Consider the following 12505-nt stretch of genomic DNA (forward strand, 5'->3'; position numbering starts at 1 on the left):
TTCCAACTGCTTCTCAGCACAGCAGCTGTAGCCTTTAACACTCTAAAGGCTCTGAGGGCCTTCTGACAGCCTGTGTTCACAGGTGTTCTTCTTCGAGCACCAGCTCAGTGACTCTGCAGCAGGAATTTTACATCACCACAGTGTCGAGGTGAAAGCTCCAGTGCCCTTATTTCAAAAGGAAATCTGGTCAGCTTGAAGCAATAAAAACTAATCTGAATGCATCCAGTCACTAGCTGGGAACACATGTTCCTAATTTCAAAAACAATTTATAAAATGTCATAAGCTGCTATATAGCACTTGGAGAGAAAGAGAAAATAATGTAAGTAGTTGTAATATAATTCAATTGCTCAATTAATATTTATTGAATATTGAAGACTAAATGTAAGGAATATATGCTAGATACAAGAAACAACAGTGGTCAGCAAAGGCATGGTCCTCTACCCACATGATGCTTATTAAATTACCACAGCATTTTAGCATTTCCAAAAAATTCTTACATACTTTTGCTCATTTTTGTTCTTCACAATAGCCTTGTGAGAGACAGTCGTAATTCCATTTTATGGATGAAAAAACAGAGACTTATAGATGTAAAGTGATTTGCTTGTTATCCTAGAGCTATTTATTGCTACATTGAGGTATTAAACATAAGGTTTCTGACTACAGATTCAGAACTCTTACCACCATAGCAGCATTTCCAAAAGTGTGTTGCATGGACTGCCAATTCTCTGAACAAAAAGATTTCTTTAATCAAAAAAGACTGAGAAATCTCCTCTCTTATAGATTCATAGAGCCAATTTTAACTTTATAGGCCATAAGACCTGTGGTAAACCAATTTGTTTATTTTTATTTAACCCCATGTTTCCCAAAGCTATTCTACCCCAAAACCCCTTGGGGGGGGGAATGAATACAGGGTGGTTCAGGAACTGATGACAAACTAGTGTATTGGATGCAGGGTAGGGGATGTGGGCTACAGAAAGGATATATGTTGGAGAGTTGCATAGTACATTTCTAAATCTATGCATGACCATGAATGTGTGTGACTGTAGAAGACCCAGAGCTTTTTATTCTCTTCTCACTAGATATTATGAAAGAAATAGGCAGATGTGTATGGAAAAAATAAGGCCTACGTGCATTATCAGGATGATGGAAAATTTAGGATGCCAGCAAGCAAATGGAACTGAGAAAATTCTTTTGACCCCCTTTCTCAGCCCCCTCGAACACTTGCTCAGTATTGAGAAGATCAAATCTTCCTCTAACCAAAACTTCACCTAATGGCTGATCTTAGGACTAGGGTAGAAACTACACAAGATGAGCCTCGAGCACCTTATAGTGCTAAAAAAGTAAGGAAGTGCTTTAAAAAATTCACAAGCATAAGGGCATGTAAAGGTACACAGGGGACAACTGAAAGAGTTCCTAATAGCCAAAGCTGGGAAAATTTAAACAGTATGATATTGTATTATTGGATTATAACTCAAAGTATATCACAAATACTTATGAGCCCATGCTGAAATAAATGATTAAATAAATAGATAAATACATAAATGGAGAAGAGACACATTTGTGTAGAAAAATTCCAAATAATTTCTATAAATACTCTGCCCTTAAGAATGTGAAGCAGCCCTAGCCAGCTTGGCTCAGTGCATAGAACGTCATCCCGCAGACTGAAGAATCACAGGTTTGATTCCAGCCAAGGGCATATGTACACCTCGGTTGCAAGCTCAATCCCCACCCCGACCAGGGCTTGTGGCAACCAATCGATGTGTTTCTCTCAGATTCTCTCCCTCTCTCTCTCTCTCTCTCCTCTCTCTCTCTCTCCTCTCTCTCTCTCCCTTCTACTCTCTCTGAAAATTAATGGGGGAAAAATATCCTCTGGTGAGGATTTAAAATTAAAAAAACACACACACAAAACAGTGTGAAGCATAACTCCCCATCACTTCTTAATTGTGGAGTGCACATAGTGACTTTGCAAAAGCTTCCAAAAAGCACAGTATAGACAGGAGGGGGGCTCACTTCATAGTGGAGAAACCTAACATGAGACAGGTGATCAAGGTCAAGATCAAGACAGATAAATCATGATAAGGTGTACTCCTGATATGATTTGATAAAAACAGCGCTTTACCTCTGTGGTTTTCCTCCAAAAATTCCAATTTAACAATAATAATAAAAAAAACAGACAAACCTCAGTTGAGGGTTATTCTACAAATACCTGACCTGTACTCCTCAAAACTGTCAAGGTCATTCAAAACAAGGAAAATCTTGAAAACCGTCATAGCCAAGAGGAGTCTAAGGAGACATGATGACTATATGTAAGGTTATGGTATCCTACATCCTAGAACAGTAAAAATGATATTAGGGAAAAATTGAGGAAGTCTGGGTAAAGTATAAACTTTAATTAATAGCAGTGTATCAATATTGTTTTATCAATATTGTTTCATTAATTGTGACAAACTGATTCATTAATTATGTGTTAATGAGAGGGAAATTGGCTACAGCATGCATGAAAAGTCTCTGTACTATTTTTGCATTTTTTCTGTAAAGCTAAAGCTCTTTCTAAAATAACTTCACTAGTTAAAACCACTGTCTCTAATCATCTTTGTACCAAGCCCAACTTTATAAAAACTGCCTTATCTCTACATGAATTGGAGTGCAACTTAGTTACAAAAATCACAAGCAGTGGTTTTTGAAAAGGAAGAGTTAGACAAACACAAAATAAGGAAAGCACAATTTTTAATGCAACAAAAGAATAAAATATGTATATACAATTTTTAAATGGGCTGCCTCAAACAGATGTCCCAAATCCCTTCATGTAATGTTTTGAATTCAGTGGGTGCTTTATCGCCAAGTGTAAATCATTATTGAAAAATAAAACCACAGGGAGTCAGTCAAGATGGTGGCACAGATAAATGTGGTACTCAAATCCTGCCACAAACACATCAAAATTACAACAAAATTAAAGAATAACCATCATTCAGAACTGCCTGAGATCTACCTGAACAGAAGTAAAAAATTAAGGATATAAATAAAAAGCTACATTGAGAGAGGTAGGAGGGAGAGAAAAATAGAAAGAGCTAGTCCTATGCCCATCGAAAGGGATATATAAGCTGTGGAGGTCGCTCCTGAGGAATGAGAGGTCCCAGCCACACACCAGCCCCCCAGCCCAGGGTTCCAGTGTCAGGAAGATAAGTCCCCATAACTCACAGCCTTAAAAACCAGAGGGGATTGAAACTGAGATATATGGTTGTTGAGATCCCAGGCATTCCTCTTAAAGGGCCCATGCATGGACTTACTCAGACTCACTCCCCCTGAGCTCTAGAGCGGGAACAGTGTCTCAAAAGACACCAAGGACATAAGGGGAAAAACCAAATTGTCTGGCTTCAGGTTGCAAACTGGAGATGCAGCTTTCTCCCAGACAGACGTGCTGGCAGAGGCCATTGCTCCTTTTCTGAGCCCTACCCCCTACAGAGCCCTCAGGCAGGCACCATATCTGAGTTTCCATCAACCTGGCTAAAGGAGTTCATCACCAACAAAGCAGAATTACAAGAAATGTTGAAGGGCCTTCATGAAGAAAAAGGAGGAAGAGGAAGAGGAGGAGGAGAAGGAGGGGAAAGAAGAAAAAAAGGTAAAATAATAAGATGACAATAAATACATATCTATCAACTATTACTTTAAATGCAAATGGTTAAATGACCCAATCAAAAGACATATGGAGACTGAATGGATAATGAAACATAATATACTGTCTACATAATATACATAATATACTGTCTACAAGAGAACCACTTAACATCAAAAGACACACACAGACTGAAAGTAAAAGAACAGAAAAAGATATTTCCTGAAAATTGAAACAAACAAACAAAATGCTAAGGTACCAATGCTTCTACTGAACAAAATAGACTAAAACAAAGGCTATTTAAGGAGACAAAGAAGGACCCAGAAATTACACTTCTGGTATATATCTAAAGAAATACAAAACACTAAATCCAAAAGACATATGCATCCATATTTACAATAGACAATATATGGAAGCAACCTAAGTGTCCATCAATAGATGGAATAAATAAGTGTTGCATATAAAAAATGGAATATGACTCAGCCATAAAAAAGAATAATATCTTGCCATCTGCAACATAATGGATATACCTACAGGGTATTGTGCTGAGTGAAGTAAGTGAGACAATGGAAGAAAATTCTATATGATTTCACTTATATGTGGAATTTAAAGAACAATATAAATGAACAAACAAAAACAGAAACAGACTCATAGATACAGAGAACAGAATGATGGCTGCCAAATGGGAGGAGGTTTGGGGGATTGGATGAAAAAGGTTAAAGGTTAAGAAGTACAAATAGGTAGTTACAGAATAGTCAAGGGGATGTAAAATATGGAATATAGTCACTAATATTGTAATAACTATGTTTAGTGTCAGATGGGTACTAGATTTATCAGGTGGTCACTTAGTAAGTTATATAACATCTCATCACTGGGGTGTACACCTGAGACCGATATAATGTATGTCAACTGTAATTAAAAAATTTAAAAATTATTTAAAGTAAAAAGACAAATAATAAAAAGAAGGAAATCTTACCATTTGCTACAACATGGATGAATCTGGAAGTCATTATTCTAAGTGGGGAAAAAATACTATCTTTTTTTGCATTTTCTATTTTTCAATTTATCTTTCTTGTTGAAAGTATTACAGATGCCCCTTTTTTTCCCCATTGACCCCTCCACCTCGCCCCCCACCATCCCCAGGCCTTTACCACATTATTGTCTGTGTCCGTGGGTTATGCATATATGCATATAAATTCTTTGGTTAATTTCTCCCCCATCTCACCCCTCCACCTTCCCTCTGAGATTCCTCAGTTTTTTCCATGCTTCTATGTCCATGGATGTATTTTGTTCATCAGTTTATTTTGTTCATTAGATTCCACATATGAATGAGATCATGTGATACTTGAAAAAAATGCTCAAAGTCACTAATCATCAGAGAAATGCAAATTAAAATGACAATGAGGTAACACCTCACATCTGTCAGAATGCTGGCGAGGATGTGGAGAAAGGGGAACCCTAGTACACTGCTGGTGGGAATGCAGACTGGTGCAACCACTATGGAAAACAGTATGGAGTTTCCTCAAAAAATTAAAAATGGAACTGCCATTTGACCCAGTGATCCCACTACTAAGAATATATCCTAAGAAGCCTGAAACACCAATCAGAAAGAACTTATGCACCCGTATGTTCATAGAAGTGCTATTTACAATAGCTAAGATCTGGAAGCAGCTCAAGTGCCCATCAGTAGATGAGTGGACAAAAAAGCTGTGATACATTTACACTATGGAATACTATGCAACTGTTAAAAACAATGATCTTACCCTTTGAGACAGCATGGAGGAAACTGGAGAGTATAATGCTAAGTGAAATACGTCAGTTAGAGAAAAACAAGTTCCACTATCCTTTTTATACTCAGCATTTTAGATACATCAATTTGTGATTTAATGGATATTTGTAAAACTCTTGCAGCACAAAGAATATAAAATCGCTATTTTTGTTATTTAGGCTAATTTTATTTCATGCAGCATAACTATACAGATCTGTTGACCAACTATATTACAGTAAGATACTATTTGGCTAGAACTAATGATTTTAAATAAAAATGTCCAAATCATTTGATTTTATCAAACAAAAATCAAAGAATAATTTTGTTTATATATTTAAATCAGAATATTATCTATCAGAAGAGTATTTTGTAATGATAAATCAGTTCAAAATGCTTTAAACTTTCCTTATTGCAACAAATCGAAGCATAGCTGCTGTTTTGACCAGGCTTCAATATTTTATATGTTTTAACAACTTTTACATTACACATTTAAAAAAATCTGGAACACTGTATATATCAGATGATCTAGCACTTTGTATCATAAATTATGAATAATATATCACTTACATGAATCTATTGATTCAAGTACATTTTTTTTACATCTCAGTTTTCTAATGGATTTATTTTAAAATATTTTTTAAGTTTTATAGCTAGACCATTTTTATACTTGCTCCCTTTTGAGCATTAGAATTAGAAAATAAAAATTCCAAATTAAAATCTAAAGTAAACAGATCTTTGGAGTCCTACTATACTGGGAGGAGAAGAGCTTTTGAGCAAGTGTATTTGGTATTATCAAAAACAGAAGCAGAACACATCTTTAGAGCACTTCCCATGTATCTGCAGGACTTTAGAGCATGTTGCCATGGAACATAATTCCTTTAAGGACTACAAACCAAAGAATGGCCATTTTGGCAAAATAGCTCAGTTTCTTAACATTATTATGTCACATTCATCAAAATGTATTACAAACCCTACCAATTTAGAGACAATGCACTGCCTTTTCACACGCATTCATACAGGATCTTCGAATCAACTCCATTTTAGCAACTAATTAGATACACTGACAAACTTTTAAGAATAGGCCTATACAATTTTAGAAAATGTCACCACCCTCTTTGTAAATTAATGATATGTTCCCCATTGCACAATAATAGGTGGTTATAAGCCATTCTTCTTTATCCTGTCTCAGTCATTTAGGTAAATCTGGTCTGAGTCCTCCAGAGAAATTCATGGTCTGTTGCCTTACTCACTGTTATCTAGATGTATGGATATTTTAGCAGTCCCTTAACTTTCACATCACTAAGCAACTCTTCTAAGTTTAAAAGAAAGAACAGATTTCACATGAACATTCAGACAAGCACCCCACTACAAAAGTCATTTTTCTGCCTTAGCCAGTTTAGCTCAGTGGTTAGAGCATTGGCCTTCGGACTGAAGGGTCCCTGGTTCCACTCTGGCCAAGGGCACATACCTCAGTTGCAAGCTCATCCCCAGTCTGGGCATGTGCAGGAGGCAACCAATCCATATCTCTCCCACACTGACCTCTCTCTCTCTCTCTCTCTCTCTCTCTCTCTCTCTCTCTCTCTCTTTCTCTCTCTCTCCCCCTTCTACTCTCTCTGAAAAACAATGGGAAAAATATCCTCAGGTGAGGATTAAAAGTAATAACAATAATAATAAATAATAAAAGCAAAATCAGTTTTCCTTCATTTATATTAAAGAAACACACAGCCTGAGACCTGATGTATTTCACCTTCACATTATTAAATGTAACATGCAGAACATTACATTATTATGCTACACATGGCCAAGAAATTTTAGTATTCACGGGATTATGGTAATTAAGTCTTCCTTCACTTTGGGTGATGTGACACTTGCTTGACTATAATGTCACTCCACTTAAAGTCTGTGTAAACAACATTATCTTAGTCACTCTGCATTATATTTCCAACTGTGAGCAAAATTACTAGGTCAGAGTGGGCAAGAATGTAAGTAATCCCAAGGAAACATCATGTAAATGACTTACTCAAGGTTCAAATTGGATTTTCAATAAGCAAAAAGGAATACTTTCTATACTCATTTTATACTATTATTATCTGGATGGCATCCGTGGCAAAGCACATGGGTATTCTTGGAGATAGTGATAATGACAAAAGTGTCCATTATTTTGATGTTTTATGGATAAAAGATAAATGTTGTTTGCCAAGGCTTTGTTCAGGCTAACAAAAATGTAGGTGGTCAATACGGAGTAGTACATAGAACAACTGCAAATGGTTTTGTAAATAAAGATCCATTAACATCTCAAATACAAATGATGCTTTTTAGAAATGCAGATGATATAGGCAATACAGCAATGCTTTTTTCCTTCCTTTGCTGTTTTTTATACATACTCAGCAACCATAATATGTATTATTGTTAAAAAAGTAGAGTAGTAATTTCTCAATAGTCTTGTCAGCCACACAGTGTATTATATCCAAGAAGTGCTATCTTGAAAATGTTCTGACCTGTAGAAACTAGCTTAAAGGCTTTGAGATATTTTGCATTTTAAGTGATTTATTTAGTGCTTACTCATAATGTTAGAAAACCTGATTAAATCTCCACGTAGGATAAGTAGGATCTGGCCAAAAATAATCTAGATTAACTTGGCACAAGTTCCTCTTCACTAAACTAGTGAAGTGATAAAATAAACAAAATAGTGATGTTTAGAGTATGATTAAACTGTAAAAGAGGGTGCCAATTAGCAAAAATAACAATGGAAGTTCTTCAATATGTGTCTCACGGTCAGTTCACAAATAGATCAAAGTGAGTAAAAACCCTCAAAAGCACTTATGTGGGATTCTCTAGGCCTATTGTCACATTTGGATAATGTGAACTGTATTAATCTGGAGATCATCTGAACAAAGTGTGTGAATCACAATTTTCTTGTATTTTTTGATGTTGAAACTCTGTAGGAGGTCAATTCACTTTCTAGAAGTGCCATAGTCAAAAAGTTTTCCCAGGGCTGCTTATAAAAAGAAAAGCCACTAAAAATGTCTTCATCACAAGAGATTAACTAATTTCTATTTTGTTTGCTAGAATGGCCACATTCCATAGTAGAAGCTTCACTAAAAATATAACTATGTCCAATGTCCTCATAGATAAACAGTTTTCTTTTTAAAAGTCATTAAAAATAATAGGTACTCTGTACTAGAGATAGGATATACTTGTGTGTGTGTGAGTGTCAGTGTATGTGAGTGTGTTTATGTCATATATTTGCAATTATGGGAGTTTAAATAGAACCAGTTTCAACTGATTCCCTATTATACTCTAATATCTTACAATATTGGACAAGTTTCTAACTGAATGTTCTTTCCAGTGCACATAGAATCTAACAAAACCTGCAAGCTCTTTGTTAAACCTCAGGGTAAAGATCAAGATCTTTCTAATCAAAAGTCTCTGTAAACACAATATCCAATCATTTACCCCCATCATCCAAAAAGAAATACAGAATATACAGAACAATCAACCTGAGTCTTCCCTCCTTTTTAAGTAGCTACATGCAGCACCATAAAAACACTGTTGGAATCAAATCTTAAGTGAGCTGAAAATACCGAAAATTCTCTTCTCTGTATCTGAAATGTACATAAAAAGATCTTGAAAAAAAGCTCAAAGCCATAACAAATAGTGGTTGAGTTTTCATTGTATTTCAGCATTTGTGATGTGATGCTTCAAAATGGGAAACATTGAAGATGAATTCAAGATGGTGTTTTGCCACTGTCTAGTCCTTCTAATGTTAAGATTCTGCTCCCATCTTCTATCCCACCTCCCACTCCCAATTGTACTTGAATTATGGGAAATACAAAGATAAATAGGAAAATTTATGATTTTAACTAAACTAGAAGGTGTTACAACAGATTTTACAAATTGATAAAATTCAAGTTTGTCTTTATGTTTTATGCACAATACGTAAATTACAGATTCAAGGTAAAGTGAAAATATGTATCATAGATCAAAGGTTATAGCATGCCTCTAAGAGATTGCTTAGTCCAAAATCCTAATTTTACAGAAGAAGCAAGCAAGGTCCCAACCCACAGAGTTATTTGCAGGGCTTTTTAAAGTTATGGACCTCTGACTTTTTTCCAGAGCTCTTCCTGACCCAGTATCTCATATCAAATAAGGCATTATGGGAAAGTGCCTTATAACCTAGAAAATATAAATTTTAAGCAGTATCCTTTTGCTTATTTAAATTATATATGTTTTAAAATGAAGAATGATGACACAAATAGTATCAGTAAACATTGTTATATGCATTAAGTGATGAGAAACAATCTTTCAACTGAATGTATAATCACAAAAGAGAATCAATAAAAAGAATTATATTTTTATTCAAAGGAATTATTTGTTCAAAATAACTACTACACTAGCAAGAATGAGGAGAAATTGGAGTTCTTGTATAATGCTTGTAGGAGTATAAATCAGAAGAGATTTAGAAAGCAATTTGGCAATAACTACGAAAGTTGAAGATGTGCATAGCCCACAACTTGACAATTTCACTTCTATGCTTATACCCCAGAGAAGCTCTTCCACATGGGCACAAGAAAACATGATGTCTATTACAGCACTGTTTACAAAAAAATAAAAATAAAAAACAACCTAAACGTCAATCAATATAGTAAACAATTACCAAACTGTGTACTCATACATTGAAATAAGACAGTAGACAATTAAAAATTCAATGAACTACATCTACATGTATCAACCTAGATAAATCTCCAAAAGGTAATGTGAAAATAATTACAAAAAGATATTATAGTTTCAAACCATTTAGCTACACTTTTACACACACAAAAATTAATACTGCATATTTACACGTATAATAAAAAACACACAGCAATGATACACACCAATTTTAAGATAGTTCTTACCTCTAGTGGAGGGTGAGTAGAAAGGAGATTAGTATTACTCATATCATTAATGCTTTACAGATACATCTTTTCTTTTTTAAATTGAGCCATGCATCAAATGTAGCAAAACACAGACCTGGTTATTGGTCCACAGCTGTCTCTCATTATTTTCTGCTCTATCTACTTGAACTACATTATAATTAATCCTGCTAACTTATTACATAATAGAAATGATGTTACCAAATTGATTTCAGAATAAAAATTGCATTTTTCAAAAGTCACAAATATATATATAAAATTAAATAAGATGTTTTGGTAATAAGTCTGATTCCAGTTGTCAGATTATAAAAATATAATGATCTAAAGTATATGAGCTTTGAAATCAGACTGCCTTGATTCAAATGCTGGCTCTGATATCTATAGGCTGTATGGCCATAGATAAGTCACTTAACCTTTCTCTGTGTCTCAGTATCATCATCTGTAAAACAAGGATCACAATAACAACACCTACCTTGTAGGGTTGTTATGATGATTAAATGAACGAATACATGTAAAATCACCTGGGATATCATGTTTGAAAAATGTTAGCTATTATAATGTTCTGACAAAAATAGTATTAACTATTCATCAAAATTTATCCTGAACCACCTTATTTATATATGTATACTGGTCAAATACATCAAATAATCACACATTTTTTACATTCCCTCCTTTGAGTATTAACCAATTAACTAAGAATCTCCATTTGTTAGAGTTTTTAGGGAACAGTTAATTTATTGGTACATTTAAATATAGCTCATCTCTATCATACAACAGATTACTTGTGGTCAGAACTATCTGATGATCTACACAAGGCAACACTGTCTATGCAAATTTTATTCAAGTAAACATCAACTGTTTTGCACATTGTCAGATGTGTTGACCAGTTGTCCAACAATTTCTCATCTTTCATATGTGGCTGTGTTAAATCTGTAACTAGATTAATGAGAATGGCTGGTGGAGATGGAAAAGGGCATAGAGGGGATAAATGGTGATGTAAAAAATAAAATAAAATAAAAACAAATGTGGGTGGGCATTTTTTTAGTTAATTTAGGATTTGAGATTGTGCATTCTTTCTTTTTCACTTTTCTCTTTTTTAAAAGTCTTTGATAAGTTTCTCATCAGAATTGACAGTGTTAACTTACCATTCTGACTAAAGATTTATGGTGCAGATCATACAGATCGTTAAAGCACGTTTAGCAGTGGGGTGTTTTTCTTTTCTTTCTTTTTTTCCTAGAGAGATTGGAATTTAATTGTTTCCTTTCTAGACAAATATGCTTTTGGATTGCCGGTGATGAAAGGGGCACACAGATGTCAAAAGCATTGTAGCACAGTGGGATTATGTGCTAAGGTCTAGGGCAGGACAGACAAACAAGCAAAGTCTCAGATCAGTCAAAAATTTACCTTTTAATAAAATCTCAGATGACCAAATTTTGTTTTATCTTTGACAATGCCTATCAAAAGTTCAAATGAAGTTTTGTTGTGTTAACTAGTTACATTTTTCTTATTTCTTATTTTAACCATTTGTAAAAATAAAGGGATTTCACTAGATAAAATTGGAAACATGTTTAAAGGTAAGCCAATTTAAAATAAAACAATACATGCTATATACATGACTTTCTTCCTATTAAAGCACCATTAACTGGTCTTTAAATAGAAGCCTTAATTATGTTATGTTATGGAAACTATACTTAAATGTTCTCTTTTGGACATGGAAGTAATGATTTTTCATACTGTGTTTTTCATTGATAAATATGAAAGCCAAAAATTCATAATTTTGTCTTAATTTTCAGACCACGTTAAGAGAAAACTATCTTGGCTATTTTCATGTCATAAGAAAAAAAATCACAAACTGCATAATCTCTATTTTGAGTACCAGGAGAATTATTTACAAGCACTCCAGTTATAATTTATTTACTTTACATTAATTTTCTGTCACTAAGATCTTCAAGTGCATTTCTAACATACTGTGATTTTTTTTTTTTAATTGCCCTATCTAGAGGATTTACAACTTAAAGCAGAGGTAACAAACTGACAGCCTATGGGATAGATCCAGACCACAGATGGGTTTTGTTTTGGCTGCATAATGTTGCTTTTTTTTTTGCTTTTGCTTTTTATTGAATTAGTTACCAACAGTTAAGAATTAGGTGAATTTCACATAAAAATCTGGTTTCCTGACTTCTCTTAAAAAGTCAGATATTAACAACA

General features: G+C 34.3%; 1 protein-coding gene across 1 annotated transcript in view; it reads right to left on the reverse strand.

Moving 5' to 3' along the window:
* The window catches only part of DACH2 (dachshund family transcription factor 2), a 679609-nt gene that overhangs the window by 489275 nt on the left and 177829 nt on the right, over positions 1-12505 (reverse strand). The gene's annotated exons all lie outside the window — the stretch shown is intronic.

The sequence above is a fragment of the Miniopterus schreibersii genome (genome assembly GCF_964146895.1).
Source record: "Miniopterus schreibersii genome assembly, chromosome: X".
NCBI classification, from domain to species: domain Eukaryota; kingdom Metazoa; phylum Chordata; class Mammalia; order Chiroptera; family Miniopteridae; genus Miniopterus; species Miniopterus schreibersii.